Source organism: Danio aesculapii, chromosome 23 (assembly GCF_903798145.1).
Source record: "Danio aesculapii chromosome 23, fDanAes4.1, whole genome shotgun sequence".
Classification (NCBI taxonomy): Eukaryota; Metazoa; Chordata; class Actinopteri; order Cypriniformes; family Danionidae; genus Danio; species Danio aesculapii.
This window is the reverse complement of record NC_079457.1, coordinates 44,674,871-44,689,900: the sequence shown is the minus strand read 5'-3', so window position 1 is coordinate 44,689,900 and position 15,030 is coordinate 44,674,871. Positions and strand designations below refer to the sequence as shown.

The window sequence follows — 15,030 nt, the reverse complement described above, 5'->3', positions numbered from 1 at the left end:
GACTCATCACCGTGGTCGCAGCTTGTGCGTCTGTTAGCTTCTGTAAAAAAAGACATTTGACCAGCCTTTTAGCAAAGCCTGTGCGAGCCTATTCCTGTGCGATTATATATATATATATATATATATATATATATATATATATATATATATATATATATATATTTTTTTTTTTTTTTTTTTTTTTTTTTTTTTTGGGGGGGGGGGGGCGGGGGCACGTGCCCCAGTAGAGCTTTATGTCTAGCAACGCCCCTGAGTAATACACAATAAATATGACATACTGTGCTGTATTCTACACTACACTATACAGAGTGTTTACTACATTATCATAACTTCACAACTGTTCTCTATGTAATACTGCAGGATATAAGTAATATCTACTAAGTTTCTAAAATCTTTAAGTTATCATTGTGCTAAGCATTGTTCTGATTTGTGGATAATTATAGTAACGCGTATACTTTAATACCTGTTCTGTTTTTCACCAGTCTAAGGGGTGCACCGTTCCCGGAGATACTGCAATACCGGGTCGATGCGCGGAGTGGACGGAGCAAGCCCCTATTCCATCTCCCTATTCCAAAAATCAATTTAATATATGGTGCCCGGGTAGGGCACGTATCAGATATTAAACTGATAAGAACAGATACTACACTTGATCTTAGCCAAAAGGCCGAGAAGCGATACCTTATTATAATAGAAAAAGGGACCACCCTCTCCGAGACAGTAAACACACCGACGGTAAGTATAATGTTGATTTATATAACCCCGAAAGCTTACAGCACACGATGCTAAGATTTGAATTCACCGTTCACTCATTGATAATACTACGCAGTTTAAATAAAAATTGTGATTTCTTCAAGAACGACTGACTGGACTAGTCAAAAGAGTCAATATTATAATGAGGCTGTGCAGCTGTCCAATCAGAAACACGGACACAGTTCTCGGACCATTACACAATAAAACTACCGCCATTACAAAGCGAATCAAATCGAAATGAACACAGAACCGCTCAAAATTAAGCGGAGTGGTTTAAATTTCAGGGAATTTACGGAAAATAGCGTTAAATATTGTCTTCTTATAGCTCACCGCCCCTTGCAGTTCTTCATTTGTCCACTGGAGGGAAGACGAGTTGCACAGTTAAAAAAGGAGTAAAGACGGCTTGCCAACATTTCACCAAACGAGATGCTTCGATGGATATATTATATGTAAATAAAACAACAGTGTCTTTTTACTGAAAATAAACTTATTTGAATCAGTGGCGTTGCGAGGAAGGGCTTAAGCCCCTGATATTTTGGAATATGTTGCACTTAAATAAATATAGGTTGTATAACTCTTATTTTGTTATCAAAGTGCTTAAAATTACCACATACATCACTCGCATCCCCCGCAGAAGAATAACCCAGGCTTAACGCAGCGTTTGTGTCAGATGATTAAATAGTCAGCTGTTCAGCAGTACCTGTTTCTACCGGCAGGTGGGAGTGGCAGTGTTGTCACATGGTGTTAAAAATCCCGCCACTGCAGCCTTCATTCATTTATTATTTTGAGGAGCTGAAGCTGATAAGTATGGAAGCCCGTTCCCGCCACTGAATAATATATAAAAAAAATTATTAATTGAAAAAAAATAATAATAATAATAAAAAAAAAAAAATTAAGTCAGAATTCTGAGTTATAAAGTCGCAATTCTGAGATATAAAGTCAGAATTCTGAGTTATAAAGTCGCAATTCTGAGATATAAAGTCAGAATTCTGAGTTATAAAGTCGCAATTCTGAGTTATTTAGTCAGAATTCTGAGTTATAAAGTCAGAATTGCGAGTTATAAAGTCAGAATTCTGAGTTATAAAGTCAGAATTGCGAGTTTTAAAGGAGTTTCCTGTTATGGCGATTGGCCATAAATGAAGTGTTAAAGACTCTTTCTTTAGGTTCTCTGCTGATTTCGCTGCCCAGTTTACCAATAAAGGCCAGGAATACACAGTATTTGGTTGACACTTTTACTGAACTGAAATATAAACTAATATAACCCTTTTAGATTTAGCCCTTTATAATGTCTATGTACGATATGTCTGCAGCTTCCAAGTATACACCATACGAGGGCACTCTTGCAACATGAAACAAATAACAGCTGCGATAAATCATATAATTGTTACACATATAATAGATAAATAGTAATGAAATCCTAATTTTAGACATTTGGAGGAACCACACAACCTATAGCTAGTTTCAGGCGCTCTGTTTAATGCTTTAATTGCTATTTAGACCAAATGGTAATAATTAAAAAAGAACAAATCCATACGAATAAATAGACAGCCTAGTTCAACTATATATTTCCTTTTAGAAAGCGTGATAAACATTAAAAAGTCAGATATAGGCTTTATGTTGTGATTATGAGCTAATGTGCATGCGTCTTTAAAACTCCATTTATGGCCAGTCGGCATAACAGGAAACTCATTTGTAACTCGGAATTCTGACTTTATAACTCGCAATTCTGACTTTATAACTCGCAATTCTGACTTTATAACTCAGAATTCTGACTTATAACTAAGAATTCTGACTTAATAACTCGGAATTCTGACTTTATAACTCAGAATTCTGACTTTATAACTCGGAATTCTGACTTTATAACTCAGAATTCTGACTTTATAACTCAGAATTCTGACTTAATAACTCGGAATTCTGACTTTATAACTCAGAATTCTGACTTTATAACTCAGAATTCTGACTTTATAACTCAGAATTCTGACTTTATAACTCGGAATTCTGACTTTATAACTCAGAATTCTGACTTTATAACTCAGAATTCTGACTTAATAACTCGGAATTCTGACTTTATAACTCAGAATTCTGACTTTATAACTCTGAATTCTGACTTTATAACTCAGAATTCTGACTTTATAACTCGCAATTCTGACTTTATAACTCAGAATTCTGACTTAATCTTTTTTTAAAGTTTTTTTTTTTTTTTTCAATTATTTTTTTTGATTCAGTGGCGGGAACGGGCTTCCATAGTATGAGGTAATGATACAGCGGTTTCGCGAAACTAATTGTTCTAACTACTAATGAAGCCTAATATTTGTTTTCACAGTATAAAATGTGTGTAGTTTTGGGTGAAGTAAAATAACTGTAATCTATAAAATGTGCGTCATATAAATGTAAATACATGCAAATTAGTCAGAAAAACGTAAATTATACGACATATCTAGACATATTTATCTAGATATGATATAGCCAGTCACACCTGTTTCTGTAATAGTTAAATCACTGTGAGTTCATGCATCTAGCTTATCATTTTATAGCTATATTCTACTGCAAGATGCTATGTCAGTTAGCATCGAACTATAAATTGACTTATGAAAATATCTAAGATGGCTGGAAGAACACATAAAAACCATTTATTTATTTATTAAATACCTACATTTTAAGTGTATCAAAAATAAACTATAAATACAGCAGCCACAAAATGTCTCAAAATAAAATACCGTATTTCTGTATTTTGAAAATACTACTAAATACTTTTACAAGGGAGCATGAAATTGATTCCCTAGCCTTCCATCAATAGGCCTATTCAATCAATCCCGTCACCATTACACTGATTTAGTGAAGTAAACAATGACTGATAGGCTAGCAACAGTTTTTCTCTGAGCAAGTTTAAGTCAGCTTCTCTGCCAGCTCATTCACCTCTACTGTACATGAGGAGGTATTCATAACAATGTAACTTGTGTTTCTCTTTGATTTTAGTATAGATTTTGTACAAATTTTATACAGGACGTCCTGTCTTGAAGATGATCTCTTTAATCACTGTAAAAAACATGTAATGCAGACAATGAGCTGGACTATAGTACTATATCTCTTGATTGTAAAAAATTATTGTGAAAATTGGCAGCATCTCCTAAAAGTCTTATGGTTCAATTGTTTTGGAATTGAATTCTTCAGTACTAAATTTAAAATCACTTTTTACGAAAACTAAATTTCTAAAATCTCCATTTCTCCAATCTTATTTTGCATTTGTACTCTTTGCTGCCATAAAACCTGAGTTGGGAGTTTTTTGGCCAGTTTGTAGACTGGAGTTTCACACTGATCACCTCTGTCAACGTTGGTAATTAACTATTAAGACTTCCTACAGATCAACTACTGGCATTTGAAACAGTCAATGAAGTTTTGTAGGTATCACCACTGTAGGAATTTAAGTTGTTTGCCTTGGTTTCCTGTATTATTTTGACTTCTAGATTTACCCCTGCTATTTGTCTGTTACTTTCTTTATATGTGATGCATAATTTCCATCCATACTCCAAGCTTTGAGCAACTTCTTCAATATAAATACATTTTCTAGTGTGATCTCAAGCCTTAGCAAATAACTGAGATGGGTCAACTTACAAGTTGCATGTCATCTGGTAACACCTAATAACTGGTTTTGTTTAATTGACTGATGTAAGTTAAGATTACAGGTTATTTAATCAACTTAAAATTTACTTGAAAAAACCTTAACGATATCTTAACACCCCCCCCCCCCCAAATATTTTTTTATTTTTATTGATTTTCTTTAGGCCAGACAGACTTTCTTGTACCACCTCATTATGGACAATATGTATGATATTACAGCAGTAAGGCAAGAAATAGATTTGTAAACTAACTTTTTTCTAATAATAAAATGTCCTCTTTTTTGCAACCATCAATAGAAAGTCTGTAGTTTATTTATTTGAACCCTCACGTAGTGTGTTTGTTGTACAGTGTCACAAAAATTATGCTATAAGACGTGCGCGTATGCTGCCTTGCATGACTGTGTGTGTTTGTGTGTGGTGTGCATTTTCAGCGGGTATAGTGTGGATGGAGAGCTGTTCAGAAATGCTAGGTGAACGCCAGTGTAGATGTAGATCGTTTTCGTTCTAAAATGTCATTTTAAAACTAAGACGTATTAGAGTAAATGAGGCCGTGTGTAAGATTTCTTGGAACACATCCTCTAATGTAAATGGAGAATTCAATTGTTCTTCATTCTCCTCCCAAATTTAAGGTAGAGACAGGGGCGTTGCTAGACACAAATCTATCTATCTATCTATCTATCTATCTATCTATCTATCTATCTATCTATCTATCTATCTATCTATCTATCTATCTATCTATCTATCTATCTATCTATCTATCTATCTATCTATCTATCTATCTATCTATCTATCTATCTTCTAATTATTGTACAATATTCTTACTAATCTTAAATGTAACTGGAAAACAATTTTAAGACAACTGGAGTGATATGCTAAGATCATTTAAGAAATCTTTTGCTTAAATATTAATTTCATTTGAATGAAAATCTATAGACAATTCAATAAAATACAAAAAAAGCATGTGTTATAGGATTATCTGACACATGAAAGAGAATTAATGTTAGGTTTATTAAGTCTTGGCCTCTCTGACTCGTCATCCCTACTTTTTGCTTCATACAAAAAAATCTATCATGAGGCATGCTTAGTAAGATCACCATCATATTGTTTAAGCTTTAGTTTGTCGACTTGCAAAACAAAAAGTCTGTTACGCCCGGTTTTACAACGCTATGAGCGGCGGTAACAAGCAAGTAGGCTGCTTTTTTTGGCGCGCATGTTAACCTACCGGGACTCGCACTGGAAGAAGAGCAGCGCGTGCGAGAGGCGCGAGAGGCGGCAGTTTGCTTTTTGATTATACTGCTTTCACCAGTGGTTCGGTTTGCACAAAGGGAATAACGTCTTTATTTCGGAATTAGCACTCTTAGTAAATACACTTTCATATGAGGTAAATCATATCTTAAAGCATTTACTGGGGCACTGGAGATTTTTACTGGGGCACGTGCTTTTGTGCACGTGATTTTACAAAGTGGGGTTTAATACCTCAATTTGCTCAACTGTTCTTGTGCTGAAACTGTTCCAGTGCAATACATAAAAATGACCACTAGGCGTCACTGTAGAGTGGGGTTTCGAAACGTTTCGAAGCTTCGACACATTTGCTTCAACTGTTCAGTGTTTCACGAAGCCTCGCTTTGCCCACCACTAGTGATTTGGAAAGCTTCGAGTAACGAATCTTTTTCCGATACAATTGAGTTGAACGCTTCACTGGTTCAGAAAACTTCATTTCACCATCACTAGAAAACGCACATATATAAGACTAGGCTTGGGTCCAAAATACAGCAGCAAAAACAAAGAACTAGAAACACTTGCTACAACAAACAGTGGCAGCAACAAAGATTCAGCCCTGAACTGGTGGCTGTGTGGTGTACAAGTAGTCCGGATGATCAGTGATGATGGGATTCAGCTGTGTGTGTCATCATTGGTGATCAACAAGCCAGACGTGTGAAATGGGATGATGGGAAATGTAGTTGTTAGTGTGATATATGTAGTTCACCAGCGATCTGCCAGGAGTGGATCGCTGGTGATCATGACAGATAGTAATATGAGCTTAAATGATATTGAAATACATATGAAAAAATTATAAAACAAAATAAAAAATAAATATAAAAATAAAAAAATAAGACAAATACAGCAGGAGGAAAGGAGGACTCATGTATTCGTGATTTTTCAGAATAATTATTGTAAATCCCAAGAATCTATCACTTGTTTTTAACCAATCTAAGAGATTAAATAAATACATCCATTTCAAATAAAACATGTGAAAATTAGGCTGCGAATTCGAGACTTTTTTGTCTGTGAAAAAATATTTCCCATACAAAATAAAGAAGTTAATATTGAAGTTCTCTGCTGTATTGGTTTTACCATTATAGTAACTAATATCCCGTAATCGAAAGGGACTGGAAGAAACAATGTAATCACCTATATACCTATTTTTCCTGTTTTCACACTGAAAGAATACGTGAATCAGGGCTTCATCTTTCATTTTTACAAAATGCGCAATTTATTTATAAACTTTTAACCTCCAAATACTTTGCCAAATTACTGTTCACTGGATATATTTTATGAAATTAAATATTAATAATTAAAATTACCCTCTTTTTTATTGGGAATGTACTGTAGTACTTATGAGGTAATAACCAGGCTTTTTTCTAGTCTTAAGTCAATAAGGATGCTCAGTAAAAATTTGCCCTAAGGAACATTATGCTTTTTATTTGGATAATTTACAGAATATATATTAATATTATTAATAGCCTACTTTTACTTTTTACTTTTATCAAATACACTTATTGCATTTAAAATTAGCACCGGTTCGTTAATAACATTTTCATTAAACGTTAAATGAGATTGTATAAGTTGAATTAGGCCTAAAGGAATTGTTTTGCACAGCATTAAATTCTTTAAAAGGTAATGGAAAATTATAATTAGACATAAATTGTTCATAAGACAAAAACAGACTTATCAAAAATAGAGATAATTACATTCCTGTTAAACCATGTGGATAGAAATAGATTTATTTCTAATTCTAATATCAGACTTGTTCCATATAATGCATTTATGTGGTGAAAAATTGTGTGAATAACAATTTCCTGAAAAGAACCTGCTGTGAAACTGACCAAAACAAGAAACTCTTGTGTTGACGTTGTCTTTCCGGTGACGTCAGAGCCCAACGATGGCTGCCTCCACGAGACTTGGACCAAAGGTGTTGCTGCTAGTCCACCTGGGTGTCTTTAGCTGGTATTTGTTCACTATCTGGAGCAACTGTTCCCTGCAGACCGCAGACAGACACCCGGGTTTGCGCTCTTATGGAGGGCGCTGGAAATATCGGACGTTTATTAATCTGGTATGAGCAGTTCTGTCTGAACCCGTCAATGTCACTGCTGTCAGCTGTGGAAACGGTGTGTATCCTTACATTTGGTCTGCTTTGTTTGTCGACAGGTGATGCACGCGGTGTTTTTCGGGCTGTGTGTGTTAGTGGATGCGGTGCACAGTTTGGTGTCCGTCAAGCAGAGCCGCAGGGACTCCTCTGAACCTCAGCCGAGCGAGAGACTTTTACTTTACTGTCCTGGCGTTCCGGTCGGCACCGTGAGTAGCGCGGCTCTCTCTCCCTCACACAAGAACCGCGGCGGTGTTGAGAAGTCATTTTGATCGGTTTATAAATGAAGTATTTGATTAAACCTGCCTAGTTTGTTATTAAAAAATTAATAAACTAATAGATATTTCATGGTTTATAAGTTGTCACTTGAAAATGAAAAGTCTGTCATCACAGTCAAACTCTTATGTTGTTATGTCTCGTGAAACACAGTATTTTAAAATAATAAATAGAAAATCCCACCTTCAGACAGCAGTATTCTAAGTAAATGACAACTTTATATTTATAGCAGGGGTGGCCAAACTTTTTTATTAAGTGCTACAAAGCTGATGGGCCGAAAGTAAATAGTTCGCATTGACAATTTTTAAATTTATTTAGTAATATTTAAAAATATCTAGAAAACATTGCTTTATATTTGTGTTCTCTTAATATTTATATATTCTTATATATTTAAATTGTGCTCACCGATGCCTTCTGCATAATCCTCTGTTTGTCAAGTCATAGTATTTATGCTTAAAAACTCAGATTCATTTACATTTAATTGAAATACTATCGGTCACTTAAATGCGTTCGCCCCAATCCTCTCCATTATTTTCAGATGGGATGATGAGCCAAATCAAAGGTTACAATGTGGGCCCTACTTTGGGCATCACTGATCCATAGTCTTTGATGGTGAGCAGAATGGGATCATTGCTCACTTAATAGACTTTCATATAAAGGTTTATTTTATTGTAAATGAATGTAAAACCAATAAGAACTATTTTGGTATCATCAATGCTTTTAAAGGGCACCCATGATGTTTGGGCAGAACTGTGTGTAGGTATAGTGTGTCCACTTTCATTGGAGTGATATAAAGACAGCAAGTCTTTTTTTTATTTCCTGATGTTAAAATATGATCCTTTTACCGTCTTTACTTTATCGCCACAGCGCGTGTCAGTACAATTATAAAAGAAGACACTTCAATCCTGGTTTGTGAACTTAAATCAGGTATTTTGTACATTAAACGTAACGGATGTCCATACAGCAGTGGAATTAACATGTATCCTGTCACATTTGCCATGCAAAAACAGTTCAAAGTTAAACCCACGCGCTGGTGTGTGCGTGAACTTTGTAATGACATGTGTGTGACTCATCATTGCAACTCTACAACACACACACAACACCATATAATCACTGGTTTCAAAATAAATCTTTAATTCGGCCTTGAAATTGGTTCATTGGACGTATAATCTGTCCATTAATATTAGTGTATGTAATTACCTAATTAAATTAAAAGGTCTTACATAAAATTGTGACTATCTTTCTTGCATATTTACAGAATATTTTATATTTTCATATAATATATTTTCATTATTTAACAGATGTAATACTCTTAATTGCATTCTTTCTATTTCATAAACTTTGCAATAAATTGATTCGTGAAAATGTGTATTTGTGAATTTTGTATGTTTGTGCAAGTGTATGAGTGTTCAAACCCAATGAGTTTATTGATGTAAGAAAGTTACAGGGGCACTAGACCTGATGACTGAGTTTGGTCGCACTTATTCTTTTCATTATGCTATTTATTCAATATTTATTATTACTTTGCATACTGTCTAAGTTACCGACTTAATATACTTTTTATAGCAATGATAATATGCCAGTTTCACTACTGTTTTTTTAAAGAAGGTATGCAAGGATATAAACACAGACGGATCATGGCTTCGGCACCAAAAAGTGGTATAAAGTATTTTATTCTTTATTTAGTCCTTATTAAATTCCGTTTTTATTTCAAATAATATAAATGTTTAAAGTTTTTTGGAAAAGACATCTAACTGTCCACACATGCAAACCCACGCAAAGAACCATCAAACCTATCCAGCATATGTTTAAGCTGCGGATGCCCTTCAGCTGCAACCCATCACATTACTGGGAAACACAGTCTTGCATTCACACATATACACTATGGCCAATTTTGTTTATTCAGTTCACTTATATATGTATTTGAAACTGGAGCACCTGGAGGAGGAAACCGATGACAACACAAGGAGAACATGCAAACTCCACACAGAAATGCCGACTGGCCCAGCTGGGGCTCGAATCTTGTGCTGATTAAATTTTATGCATTTGCAATTTTACCTGTACACAACTCTAAAAATAAATGATCAAGTAGTCTTGACAGCAGATGTTATTAGTTTATTGTGACTTAAAAACATTCATTCATTCATTCATACATTTTCTTTCAATCCCTTTATTAACCTGGAGTCGCCACAGCGGAATGAACCGCCAACTTATCCAGTGTATGTTTTAGGCAGCGGATGCCCTTCCAGTCGCAACCCATCCCTGGGAAACAACCATACACTCTCATTCACACACATACATACGAACAATTTCAGCTTACCAATCTGTTGATTTTAATGCTTAATGTAATTTTTGCACATTTGCCTTAAGTGCTTTAAGCATTATTAATGTTTAAAAAAATTGAATATTTTGTAATTGTGTCTGGTGTAATGTCAGTAGTACTAAGAACAATTGGCTTTCTTAACAATATGCAGGTCAGACACTTAAATTAGTTTTTTACATGTATGTTCATGTGCTTTGTCATTTTAAATGTTTTTTTTTAAATAAGATAATTTAAATGATTGAAAAGTAATGTTTTTACAATTAAAAAAAATGTTTTAAGCATCTCCAATGTTTTAAATAAAGAGTGTTTATTTTGTTAATATTTTGTAATTGTGTCTTTTTATGTCAATAGTACTAATATATATATATAATATATATATAATATATATATATATATATATATATATATATATATATATATATATATATATATAATATCAATAAAATATTTAGATAAAATTAAAAGGTTTACAGTAGTTAACTGTTTACTTTTTTTACAGTAATTAACCATTTTCAGACACTACGGTAACATGCTGTAAACTGATTTACGGTTGTAAACTGTAAAGCTCAAATACAGCAACAGCTTTTTACATCAGGCCTTTACACACAAATTAAGCAGTTAAAAAGTTTACAAACATTTAATGTTCCTTTGAAATGACCTTTGGTGCAATAAATAATCATAAATAATTAAAAATGTTAAAATATTATTTAAATGTATTTTATAACTATGAAATTTAATTACTAAATAATAAAGCCTTAACTTGCCTAGAAATGCTCCACTTTACCACGGTAAAATAATGCCCCCACTTATGCAATATTAGAACCTGGTTATATAACCATGGAAAATATGTACACGCAATAACATCAAAGTTGCATATTTGTAAAATAAAGAAAATAAACAAGATGTGCTTTCTCTCATGCAGCCTCCGTAAAAAAAGCACGTCAGCAAAGAACTGGCTACTTGACGAAAAGAAATGCATGCAGTGTGGAAATGTTGGTCGGGCTTCTCGCTTTTTTAGATTAAAAAAAAAAAGATCTCAGAATAACCTACTGGCCTAGGCTATTTTAATATCTAAACAATAAAGCATCAAAAACAAAACTTATATCAGCACATACAAAGTAAAATATTTTAGAATATCATACATGTGGGGTGGCTGGTGATGGCATTATCTTTAATTTAATATTTAATATTTTAATATTAGAAGCAGCACTAACAAAACTTTCCTAGGTACAATCCAGCACAAAGGAAACAAGACTATTTTGGTAAATAGGGAGCAACTGGTCAAGAGACCTCTAAACGATCTAATATTTTTTTAGGCCTACAAATAATATGTTTTGGCAGCACAAACGAGCAAAAGCTGTGAGGAAAAGAAAATAACAAATTCGTAAACGAATATAAATATCCGATGTTCATTTCCACCGAACAATATTTTGGTTATATCTAAACAACTAAAACCGATAAAGTGTTTATTTAACTCCACGATCCAGCACAAATCGAGTAAACAGAAACGAATGTCATCAGTTTGGTGTGATTTAGAGAAAATAATGGGATTGAGAGTGACATCGCGGATCTCGAAGTGTTTTTATAAGCAATATGTAAACAATAAAAATGAATGAAGTGTTTATTTTAAGGGCACAAATCAAGCACAAAGGAATGACACCAGTGTGGCATGATTTAGGGAAAATAATGGGATGGAGTAACGTTGCGGCTCCCGAAGTGTTTTGATTAGGCAATATCTAAATAATGAAAATAGATCGAGTAAATTGGTATGAATCTGGGTTTGCTGAAAGATTGAAATGTTGTCTACAAGACCCTAGTGAGCTATTCACGCACCCTTAAGGACTGCTGAGATATAGCGCACCAATTGGGCCAAGAGTGCAATGGTACATACATAGCTGTTTTTGTATTGCTTTATTGCGATTTATGACAAGTTCAGAGGTCAATAAACTGAAAATGGTGCAGTAATTTCGTATAAATCTGGGTTTGGTAATAGATGGGAACATTGTCTACAAGACCCCAGTGAGATAATCAGCGCACCCTCAAAAACTGTTGAGAATCGTGCCACCATATGTGCCAAGAGTGCAATGGTACATAGTTGTATTATGATTTATTGAGTTTAGAGGTCAATAACCAAAATGGTACAGTAATGTGGAATGAATCTAGGTTTGCTGATAGATTGGAACACTGTCTGCAAAACCCCAGTGAGAAATTCATTGCACCCTCAGAGACTGCTGAGATATAGTGCCACCAAATGTGCAAAGAGTGCAATGGTACAGCTCTTTTTGCCTTGCTGTATTGCAATTTATGGCAAGTTTAGAGGTCAATAACCAGAAAATGGTACAGTAATGTAATATGAATCTTTGTGTGCTAATAGATGGGAACATGGTCTACAAGACCCAAATGAGATGTTCAACACACCCTCAGAGACTGCTGAGATATAGCGCCACCAATTGTGACAAGAGTGCAATAGTATAACTGTTTTTGCCCTGCTGTGTTGCGATATATGGCAAGTTTAGAGGTCAATAATCAGAAAATGGTACAGTAATGTAGTATGAATCTGGGTTTGCTGATAGATGAGAACATTGTCTACAAGACCCCAGTGAGATATTCAACGCACCCTCAGAGACTGCTGAGATATAGCGCCACCAATTGTGCCCAGAGTGCAATGGTACATAGCTTTATTGCGATTTTTGGCAAGTTCAGAGGTCAAGAACCTGAAATTGGTAAAGTAATGTGGTATGAATCTGGGTTTGCTGATAGATTGGACCATTGTCTACAAGACCCCAATGAGATATTCAACGCACACTAGAGACTGCTGAGTATAGCGCCACCAGTTGTGCCAAGAGGGCAATGGTACATACGTTTTTGCCTGCTGTATTGCGATTTATGGCAAGTTTAGAGGTCAATAACCAGAAAATGGTACAGTATTGTGGTATGAATTGGGTTTGCTGATAGATTGGAACATTGTTTACAAGACCCCAGTGAGATATTCAACGCACCCTAAAAGACTACTGACATATAGCGCCACCAATTGTGCCAAGAGTGCAACGGTACATAGCTGTATTGCGATTTTTTGGCATATTCAGAGGTCAATAACTTAAAATTGGTACAGTAATATGGTATAAATCTGGGTTTGCTGATAGATGGGAACATTGTCTACAAGACCCCAGTGAGATATTCAACGCACCCTCAAAGACTACTGAGAAATAGCGCCACCAATTGTGCCCAGAGTGCAATGGTACATAACTTTTTTGCCTCGCTGTATTGCGATTTTTGGCAAGTTCAGAGGTCAATAACTTAAAATTGGTACAGTAATGTGGTATAAATCTGGGTTTGCTGATAGATGGGAACATTGTTTATAAGACCCCAGTGAGATATTCAACGCACCCTCAGAGACTGCTGAGATATAGCGCCACCAATTGTGCCCCGAGTGCAATGGTACATAACTGTTTTTGCCTCGCTGTATTGCGATTTTTGGCAAGTTCAGAGGTCAATAACTTAAAATTGGTACAGTAATGTGGTATGAATCTGGGTTTGCTGATAGATGGGAACATTGTTTATAAGACCCCAGTGAGATATTCAACGCACCCTCAGAGACTGCTGAGATATAGCGCCACCAATTGTGCCCAGAGTGCAATGGCATAGCAGTTTTTGCCTGCTGTATTGCGATTTTTGGCAAGTTAGAGGTCAATAACTTAAAATTGGTACAGTAATGTGGTATAAATCTGGGTTTGCTGATAGATGGGAACATTGTTATGAGACCCCAGTGAGATATTCAACGCACCCTCAGAGACTGCTGAGATATAGAGCCACCAATTGTGCCCAGAGTGCAATGGTACATAGCAGTTTTTGCCTTGCTGTATTGCGATTTTTGGCAAGTTTAGCGGTCAATAGTCAGAAAATGGTACAGTAATATGGTATAAATCTGGGTTGCTGATAGATGGGAACATTGTTTATAAGACCCCAGTGAGATATTCAACGCACCCTCAAAGACTACTGAGAAATAGCGCCACCAATTGTGCAAAGAGTGCAATGGTGCATAGCAGTTTTTGCCTTGCTGTATTGCGATTTTTGGCAAGTTTAGAGGTCAATAGTCAGAAAATGGTACAGTAATATGGTATAAATCTGGGTTTGCTGATAGATTGGAACATTGTCTACAAGACCCCAGTGAGATATTCAACGCACCCTCAAAGACTACTGAGAAATAGCGCCACCAATTGTGCAAAGAGTGCAATGGTGCATAGCAGTTTTTGCCTTGCTGTATTGCGATTTTTGGCAAGTTAGAGGTCAATAACTTAAAATTGGTACAGTAATGTGGTATGAATCTGGGTTTGCTGATAGATGGGAACATTGTTATAAGACCCCAGTGAGATATTCAACGCACCCTCAGAGACTGCTGAGATATAGCGCCACCATTGTCCAAGAGTGCAATGGTACATGCAGTTTTTGCCTTGCTGTATTGCGATTTTGGCAAGTTTAGAGGTCAATAACAAAATGGTACAGTATTGTGGTATGAATTGGGTTTGCTGATAGATTGGAACATTGTTTACAAGACCCCAGTGAGATATTCAACGCACCCTAAAAGACTACTGACATATAGCGCCACCAATTGTGCCAAGAGTGCACGGTACATAGCTGTATTGCGTTTTTTGCATATTCAGAGGTCAATAACTTAAAATTGGTACAGTAATATGGTT

At 35.3% G+C, this 15,030-nt stretch overlaps 1 non-coding gene across 1 annotated transcript; it reads right to left on the bottom strand.

Moving 5' to 3' along the window:
- Nucleotides 1-485: 485 nt before the first annotated feature.
- Nucleotides 486-676, bottom strand: LOC130217870 (U2 spliceosomal RNA). Its single transcript, XR_008835911.1, has one exon. It is a non-coding gene; the product is annotated as a U2 spliceosomal RNA (small nuclear RNA).
- Between the last annotated feature and the right edge of the window lie 14,354 nt (nucleotides 677-15,030).